General features: G+C 41.7%; 1 pseudogene across 1 annotated transcript; it reads left to right on the top strand.

The window, feature by feature from the left end:
* The first annotated feature begins 1,437 nt into the window (after window positions 1-1,437).
* LOC308420086 lies at window positions 1,438-8,586 on the top strand (annotated as a pseudogene). The gene is made up of 2 exons: window positions 1,438-1,476; window positions 8,095-8,586. The product of its transcript is annotated as an uncharacterized misc_RNA (transcript).
* Window positions 8,587-10,252: the final 1,666 nt, after the last annotated feature.

Below are 10,252 nucleotides of genomic sequence, written 5' to 3'. Positions count from 1 at the left end.
AAGCAGTCCTGCGCCTTTTGCTGAGCCTCAAAAACCTGCCTGAGAAAAACCAGGCCGGTGACAGAGGCAAGAGCGCGCATGCGTCGGTGCCTAGCCACCAGGTTTGAGCTTCAGCACTGAGAGTCTAGATCAGCATGTTTGGAGAACCCTGGGGAAAATTGGAGAGTGACCCCCCCCCCACACACACACACACACACATCAACTGTCACAAGGAGGCAAGGCACTCCTGTCTGTTTTATTCCCGCAGCTGTACAAAGCCGAAAGGGTACTTAAGCTATTTGTAGCAATGTATTATTACCCTGAACTCTGACAGCTCCCTGTAAATGCCCTCTTCACAAGTTGCTTTTTTTTTTTTAATTGAACTCCAGTTTGGTGGGATTTTATATTTTTTGTGGTTGTTTTTGTTTTATTAGATATTTGTAGCTCAGAATATTCCATTGTGGGTCATATTGATTTTATAAAGAGGATAAAATGTAACTTTTAAAAAGTACATGGTCTGTTGGGACAGAGGTTGGGTTGTTTCATGCATGACTACGGCAACCATGGCCTGCTGTGTACACAACCAGCCTCAAACAATAAATCATCCCGAGGATTTCCTTTCCCCGGCAACTTCCTCTGTGTTCACTGTGGAATCCATCAATAGCACAACGTTTCCTAGCCCATAATAGGTTTGAAAGCTTGAAACTATCAGAGGATCCATCCTTAGCAATACTGTATCACCGAAACTGTAAAGTGCATCTCAAGCAAAAGATTGTCAACAGCAACGCTGCAATACAATAGACCATCATAATCATAAATTGTAATAAAATTTATTTAAAACAGATATACTTTTGCTTTCTGGAATTTTCTATGTGATATTTTTGGTTGGCTGTAGACTGCCACTTTACTAAAAACTCATAATGCAAAACCATCAAAAAGAGGCAAGTACTATAAGCTGAGTTACACATTATAGATGTTTACAAACAAAATGCACATGGCTTTCCATTTAAAACATTGTCCTCCATATAGAGAAGTGCTGTGGGGGGAGAAAGATGGTCAAGAAAAAGCAAAGACTTAACTATGCATTTTATTTTAGATAGCAGCAGATCACCCCTGAGTACTATAAATATATTTCCAACATCCAGATTATATGTACCATGATACCAATAAACAAACCTGGATTTAGAATCCAACTTAAGTTGCTTTCTGATAACCTTGGGCAACTTCTATTCTTCCAAGGAGTGGCCCTTGCCTTGTTGAGTTGTCAGAATCAAACAATTGTATGCCTTGGTACTTGGAATGAACACCTAGACAGGAGCACCACTGTGGACCTTGTCAGATTCTGGGGCCCTACTCAGAGGAACAACTCCCCACTTGGTGAGTTTACTGAGTTAGACGGTCCCTCCCTAGAAGAGTACACACGTGTTAACACTCATCTTCAAATTCTCAGAGCGATCCATGGTGCTTCTTGATGCTTATTACGCCAAGAACTCTCGGGTTAGCTGAATGAACAGATGTACAACCCCTAAACCACATTTCGCCCTGATCCCCCTCATGCACGTCCTGACTTCACTCTGCCTCCCCAGGAGTGAAAACATCGGGAGAGAAGTTGCCACTGTGCATTTGTAAAATAATAACACACTGGAAACTCCCCAGCGGGTGTGCCTCCTTTACACCTGCCCAAATGTTTTGGAGTCCTGGGAAAAACACACACACACACACACACACACACACACACACACACACACACACACACACATGGAGAGCTGTTAAAGTCTTTAAAATATAAAGCTGTGCATGTGTGTCTTTTTTTTGGGACTCCAAAACACCCACTGGGGAGATTCCAGTGGATTAATGTTTTACTGCTACACCAGTCTTCTTCATACAAGACACATGGAACACATGAGACAGAACATCATTCCTTCCCTTCTAGGACTCTGCACGAGTCTAGGTGAGCAGACTGTTTTCTGCTTCTTTCCTTTGCTCTTGCCTTCTTACAGCACTATGAAAGCAAGAAGTAGATGGGAGCACCCCGAGCCTCAGAAAAGGTGGCAGATGATGGGTATCATGCTCTGGCCCCCTTTCTGAGCTCAGGATTTCAGGACAATCAGGAAATGCTTACATTAGTTACTTTTCTTGTCACTGTGACAAAGTATCTGATGAGAAGCAATTTTGAAAATGGAAGGGTTTTTATTCTGATGAACAGGTGGAGAAGAGTTGGAGGAGCCGGGAGCCAGTTGGTCACTTTGCGTTCCATAGTTAGGAAGTTGGGTGTGAACAGGTAGTGTGTCTAGTCTATAAAACCATAAGGCCTCCCTCTATTGATTCACTTCCTCCCAAAAGGCTTCATTTCCTAAAAGTATCTACAACCTTCCCAAGCAGTGCCACTAGCTGGGAACCAAATGTTGATACACATGAGCCCATGGGGAGGGCAGGTGGTGTGAATGGATGGACTGATGGTGGAGGGGTGTGTGTGAATGGATGGACTGATGATGGAGGGGTGTGTGTGAATGGATGGACTGATGGTGGAGGGGTGTGTGTGAAGGGATGGCTGATGGGGGACGTGTGTGTGAATGGATGGACTGATGGACTGATAGATGACGGGTAAGTGAAATTTTGAGATGAACAGAAATATAAAGCACAGGAATAAAGCACCTCACAATAATAGAAGGCAGAAACCCTTCTTGCTCTAGCTAAGTGCTACCCACATCTATTCTGGCCACTTACAATGTCTTTTTGCAAAGCTAAAGTAAGAATGTAAAACTAATTGCCTTTATCCATGTAAAACAAGTTTTTAAGTAGGAAACCTTTGAATGTCATCTCCATTTTGAAAAATGTCTTCATGGCTATAACTTCAACTACTAAGATACATCATGATTTTAGTTAGATTCATTCCACATGCCTGGTGTCTAAAAATAGTAATTCCAACAGGTATTCGTGGAGTTTATTGCAATCACAGGCAACTATTGACTGAAAGCTTTATATATACCGTATCATTTGTATTTTTTCTGAAGCTCTCTGCAGTAATAGCATTGTGGGCCTTATTTTTCAGTTGAGAGAGCTGAGGATACGAAAGCTCAGCTATCTTTTCTGCATAAAGGCAGCTGATGAGGAACAGAGCTGGCATCCTGATGCTAAACTCCAAAAGTTTAACCAGAACAATACTTTGACTTCTTGGGGACTTAGGACACAGACCCAACCAGAAGACACTATAAGCAAACTTCCGTAAGTTTGTTTAGGAGGGGGCTATTCACTTGTTTGGCCTATAAGAAAGCCTTCACTGTCTTTGCTGAATTAACAACTATAAAAGAACATGGAGTGTGATGGGGCTGTGGGTTGGTGGTTGAACACGTTCTTCGCACATGAGACCTTCCTTGTGTTTGCCCCAGCACTGGAAAAGCAAACAAAAAGGAGCAGAGAAAAACCTTTGGGATAGAATAACTTAGTTTTGGGTTTTAATGCTGTGAAGAAATACAAATGCTGTGAATTTGCTCTAATGCTTGCATTACGTTATTTGGGTTCCAAAAATTATGTGAGAATCCCAGTTTGTTCTGATTGGTAAACAAAGTTGCCAGCAGCCAGTGGCTGTTCAGATAGACAGAGGCAGGATTGTGGGCAGGAGACAGAGAGAGAGGCAGGAAAATTGCCATGCTGGAGAAGGAATAAGATCCAAGCTTGAGAGCTGCAGAAGAAAGAGCATAGCAACCATGGGAAAGTGGTTTCAGGGCCCCCGCCTCCACTGGGTTTAAAGTAGAGAGACTATAGATTTTAGAAAGTAATAACTCAGGAGTATTGGAAGGGAGACATTAGCAACATAGGAGTTTGGGTGTGGCCCAGCCATTGAGCTGTGTAAGGCATATTAACATAGAAGGCTGCATGTGTGTATGTGTGTGTCATTCATTTAGAAACTCAGAACTCAGAACTGTCACCTCCTCACCAGGGTCATTTGAGCAGCATTAATTGCCTTCATTCCATTATCATCATGGTGGGAAGCATGGTTGTGTGTAGACAGGCATGGTGCAGAAGGAGCAAAGAGTTCTACATCTTTATCCAATAGCAGCAGATTTTTGTGCAGGCAGCCAGAAGGGGGCTGGATCACACTAGCCAGACTTAAGCATATACATGAGACCTAAAGCCCCACCCCTGAAGTGACACACTTCCTCTAACAAGGCTACAACCCCTCCAATAAGGCCATACCTCCTAACAGTGCCACTTCCCATGGGTCAAGCATATTCAAACCACCACACTCTGCAAACATCTTTTTTGAACTGCCATGTAAAATTGCATATTAGAAGTGATGGTGAGTGCCAATGGTCCCAGGCTGGAGAGGATGTGGCAGGAGGATTGCTTAAGTCCAAAGTTTGGGACCAGAGTAGGAATCAAAGCAAGACCTCTTCACCATTAAAAGAAATAATAATAATTGTGGGGGGTTGTGGGTAAGTGACTGTAGCTCAGAAGCAGAGTATTTGCCAAGCATGGATAGGGCTCTGGGTTCTGTTTCAGCACCTCCAATATTGGCTTTGCCACAACCACTCTGGATTTAATCATGGTTTCTTTAGATTCTGTTCGCATTTGTTGTACTGACCTCCCATGGGCCTCCTCCAAACCCAGCTCGACTGCTTCCTCCAACAGTTCTCCCATTCTGCTTTAGCGAGACAATTTTTAAGTGTGTGTGTCCTCACTAATAAAGAGTAGTTTGAAATTTTATTAACATAAGTGAGCTCCTCTTTTTTTCTCCTTTCAAATAGCAGGAAAAGAATAATAAATGTATTTAATGAGGCAATTTGGTATTATTCTTAAAATATTCCAACTTCAACATTTTAAAAAAAAAGTTTTTAAAAAACGTTTTTAAGCATGATATTTATACTTCTTGGTACAACCTTTTTGTTATATTGTGCTGTGTTTGAGGCTGATGTGAGGATTTGAAATGCTGTGCTTTAAAATAGCGGTAGGCACCTCCTTTGATCACCAGAACAATGACAACACAGGAGTAATTCAATACAGATCATCGAGCTTTTCTAGGAACACATGTGAGAAAGCTACAAAGCACTAGGAATGGAAGCAGAAGGCATCTTACAATGTTAGTGGTGCACATTTGTGCATGCACACATACAAATACACACAGTCACACATGTGTGCACATATGCACACATACACAAACACAGGATCACACAAGTACTTATACACGCTCATACATTTCTGCTGAGTGTATGCTCTAATTGCACTCTGTGTATTAGATTACCTGGAAAATCATGCATATTGGGGTGGTTTTTAATGCACATACAAAGTAGAAGAAGAACATTTGCTGAGTGCTCTGAAAGAATGCTGTTCTGGTTCAAAGGGGAAAAAAAACTGTCTTCTGCTTCAAAGGCTGTGTTGTGCTTTGTCTGGGAGTTCTAATCTGTTCTTACAAAAGTCTCCAAAATTTCAGAAACAGCTTGTGCATTTTCTTCCTTCTGACATATCACAGGAACTAAAAGTCAGATCTATGTGAATCAGAGTATAATACCACAGTATAAGAAAGAAAGATAAGTTTGGAGAGGATCATAATTCAATATAATTTTAAGTGATAATAATTCAAATTGTTTTAAGTGGAGAATAAAATAGAATTTATAGATGTAAATAAAATTGTTTTTGTTTGTTTGTGGTTCTGATGTTGAACCTTGGTTTTCACACATACTAATTGTTTCACCACTGATATCTACATCTGTCTCGGACAACCAGTCTATCTATCTATCTATCCATCTATCTATCTATCTATCTATCTATCTATCTATCTATCTATCCATCCATCCATCCATCCATCTATCTATCTATCTATCTATCTACATATATATATAATTACATATATTTTGTATGTATTACATGGAATATTATATATATTGTATATATTATATATAACATACAAAATAGGGAAAAATAACTTTTTAAGCTGAGGGGATTATTTGTTGCAATATCCTCTTCAACCCAAATAAGCCCATTCAATGAAAACACAACTCAGTAACTAGGAACACAAGCTGTATTGAGTCTATATTGGGCAGATTTACACTACACTCTCTATTTTCCTCCTAGGAGATCCCTTATAACTTGCTGTTTTTCCAGGCCTCCTGTTCCCGCTCCTTCCTCCCCAATCCTTCCTGACTCTCTCAATCTGTCAAATCTAATTTGCCTACCTTACTTAAAAAACGTGTCTAGAATCCTTCAAAACACAAAAAACACTTCTCTCTTTTATGCGTAGTTTCTGAGTTAAGACTAAAATTTTATGCCAATTGTCTGTGAAAAATCTACCAGTGCAAAAGGAGATACAGAAAACACTACCAAGTAGGTGCACACAACTGATTTGTGCGGTAGCATTCTGTTTATACACTTAATGCTCATTGGTCATGGCTGCTCAAATGCCAAGTGATTTTGGCTGTTAAACTAGAAACTACTAAGGAGCAAGAACTGGGCAGGAAGTACTGCTACTCAGGCAGAAATCCTTCTGCTTGAGATCAGCTACAGGCCAGTCAATGAAAACTGTCATCTTTTAGACCCTGATATTTCCAAGTCATGTCCCTTTCCCCAAGTGTCTACTTAGTCACCCAAAAGGCCACATAGCAGAAATAACTTCTGTGATGGCCCTGTGTAATGTTACAGTCATGAAATTTGATTATGCTAAAAACATTGATTAATACTCTAAAATGTTGTAGGTGACTCAACTCAAAAACAAGAAGACAAATAATTAAATACAAGCTAAGACCTGAATAGACACTTCCCAAAAGAAGACATACAAACGGTCTATTTTTTAAAATCCCAAGATCACTAATTAAGGACATGCAAATCCTAAGCAGAATATACTAGCATCTTAAACATGGTAATGACTTTGATCAAAAGAGCAAAAGTGGAGAGGCAGGGACACCAGCTGCACTGGTAAACTTGCATGGTGAATGTGACTCCTGGATTCCATGTGAAACAGCTGGACATGTTGGTGCTCACTTCTTTTCTCAGTGTGTGTGTGTGTGTGTGTGTGTGTGTGTGTGTGTGTGTGTGTAAGAGAGAGAGAGATCCCTTGGACTACTTGGTGAGTTCCAATAAAATTGGGAGAGCCTGTCTCAAAAAGACAAAGTAGATGGGACCTGAAGAAGGCTGCCTGAAACTGGCCTCTGGCCTCTACATGTATGCACACACATGCATTCATATGCACATACAGATACAAATATGCATGCCTACATACATACATACACACACACACATCAAAAAAAGAAGTGTGGGTGGTATGTGCATAAAAAGGAAGTCTCCACATTGTTGATGGAAATATAGGCTACTACATCCATTATAGAAAATCCTGTGGTACTTTCTCAGATCACCAAGATTAAAACTACTGGGATGGGAGACCTGTAATCCAGGGCAAATTATCCTTGACACACACACTAGGCACAAAGCACTGATTTTTATCCTCAGAGCCATGAAAAGCAAAAGACATAAATAAATAAACAAATAAATAAATAAATAAATAAATATTGAATAAACAAAATTCTAAAAAGATCAAAACACCTATTATCTTCTTCAGAAATAGCACACCTAGACAAATAAATAAAGAAAATAAAATCATCATGTCTCAAATACACCTACACACGTAGCCAGACTTTTGGCTGCTTTATGGGTTCCTATCTCTACCACTCTTCTCCACCCTTATTTCTTTTAATCCCACAACACTAGGTAAAAGAAAAAGAAAGCTAGAGGGGAAAGGGGGTGTCAATATGGTTAGACTACTTCCTGATGATTAGGGGAATTGAGTTCCTTGGGGCAAGTTTAATCTTAGTCAATAAGGATATCTCCAACCACCAACCAGGAAACAACCAAAAGCAGTAGGAGCAGCAACAGTAGCACCAGCAACACCAGCAGTAACAACACCAGCAACACCAGCAGCAACAACACCAGCAACACCAGCAGCAACACCAGCAGCAACACCAGCAGCAACACCAGCAGCAGCAGCAGCAGCAGCAGCAGCAACACCAGCACCAGCAGCAACACCAGCAGCAGCAGCAGCAGCAACATTAGCAGCATCAGCAACACCAGCAGCAACACCAGCAGCAGCAGCAGCAGCAACATTAGCAGCATCAGCAACACCAGCAGCAACACCAGCAGCAGCAGCAGCAGCAACAACAACACCAGCAGCAGCAGCAGCAGCAACATTAGCAGCATCAGCAACACCAGCAGCAACACCAGCAGCAGCAGCAACACCAGCAGCAACAGCAGCAGCAGCAACACCAGCAGCATCAGCAACACCAGCAGCAACACCAGCAGCAGCACCAACACCAGCAGCAACACCAGCAGCAGCAGCAACACCAGCAGCAGCACCAGAAGCAGCAACACCAGCAGCAGCAGCAGCAGCAACTCCAGCAGCAGCAACACCAGCAGCAGCAGCAACAACACCACCACCAGCAGCAGCAACACCACCAGCAGCAGCAACACCACCAGCAGCAGCAGCACCCCTTCAGGGGGTCTTGCATTTATAAGCCCTTTCAAGAGTCTCCAGAATTCCAAATGTCATACACTTACAAAAACTACTTGAATCTGGCCAAATCATGCCCCTGCCAAATCATGAGGCTGCTCTGGAAAATCTGAAGCATACCATATCCTGCCCCTGGGATTAAAACAAAAACATATTTCCATAGCATGTCTATGTTTTAAAAAATTCTCACAGCACACATATCTATATTCATTGCAACATTATTCATAATAATCTAAATGTTTACCTATGGATGATGGGTAAAAGACATGTAGTATATATGCTCATAATGGAAATATGACTCAGCCTTCAAAAGGAAAGAAACCCTGTCATCTATGACAACAGGGAAGCAAGATATTGTCCTATGTGAAATAATCTCAGCACAGAAAGCCAATACCACTTGAACTCCCTCACATGTAGAATCTGAAAAGAGCTGAGACCCCACAAGTAGAAAGTGGAGTGGTGGGTGCCAGAGGAGAGGCAAGGGTGTAAAGTCAAAAGGGAGAGGATATCTGTTGTCGGGGACACTTGATTAGACAGCTTGAATAATCTCTGAGGCAGTATCACATTGCATGGTGACTACAGCATACCACATACATGACATACCGCATATGTGACAACTGCAGTAGAGTCAGTCCTAAGTGTACTTACAGTTATAAGCATATTAGGTAATAGATATGCTAATTAGCTTGATTTTTCTCATTGCTTAAATATGCATGTATCAATAGATACTTTGTCATATGCCTTTGTGTGTGGTGTGTGTGCATGTTCTTATATGTCTGGGTGCTCTTGCACATGTGTGTGCATGTGTGCAGAAGTTCACGGCTTATTTTAAAAGTCTTCTTCTATAGTACTCTAGTTTAGTCCTTGAGGCAGTCTCACAATTGAACTTAGACTTTGCCAGTACAGCTAGTGTGCCCCTGAATTACAGGAGACACCCCAAATCCACCTGGGATTTGCCTGGCGTATTGAGATTTTCAGCTTCCACAGCAAGCATGTCGTCCACTGAGCAATTGCCCCAGCCAGCACATAAAATCTGTCAACTGTACCTTAATATAGATGGGAAATGGGGAAGGCCCTCGAAATACTGAAATTGTGTACTCATCTGAAAAATCACAATGAGAGCCTCATCCTCCAGACAGTACAAGTCCTCCCCAAGCTCCTCCATGTCTGCCCTCAGGAGCTCACTGTCTCTTGGGGCTGGTGTCCATGAGCCACAAAGGAAGACTGAACAATACTCACAAGCAAGGGCAGTGGTTTCCCAGCCTCTGTTGGTCACTCTTAGAGGAATTGAGTGACAGGCTTGAAGTGAGTGAGATTTTGTTATAGCCAACAATTCACTTCATTTTGGCCCTGAGGAAAAACCTATGTCCTGGTTGCTGTGGTGATCATGTGGGGGTGTGGCCCACTATGTCTATGTTAGCCGCCAGTTCAGTTTTTGTCTCTGTTATTTCTTGCCACTTTGTAGATCTGCCTAACACGGAACTCAGGTTGTACACCAGGTTAACCTCAAACTCCTAGACCGTCGCCTGCCTCTGCCTCCTGAGCACCACGTACAGCTCAACTTACCTTTTAGTAAAAGAAAAACGTGTAAAAAGAGAAAGACAGATGCTTCTGACCCACAGCCAGCACTTCTCTGATGCTAACTATCATCATGAAGATATTTTTCTAATATTTAAATTTGAACATCCTATGACAGACATCAGCTCAATAATGGCTTTCACAATGTCCACTACAATTTCTGTTTAGTGGTTAATAACGCAACTGTTCTTTAATAACACA

Source organism: Micromys minutus (assembly GCF_963924665.1).
Source record: "Micromys minutus genome assembly, chromosome: 4".
Lineage (NCBI taxonomy): Eukaryota > Metazoa > Chordata > Mammalia > Rodentia > Muridae > Micromys > Micromys minutus.
The sequence above is the reverse complement of the archived record's forward strand: the minus strand, read 5'-3'. Positions and strand labels throughout refer to the sequence as shown.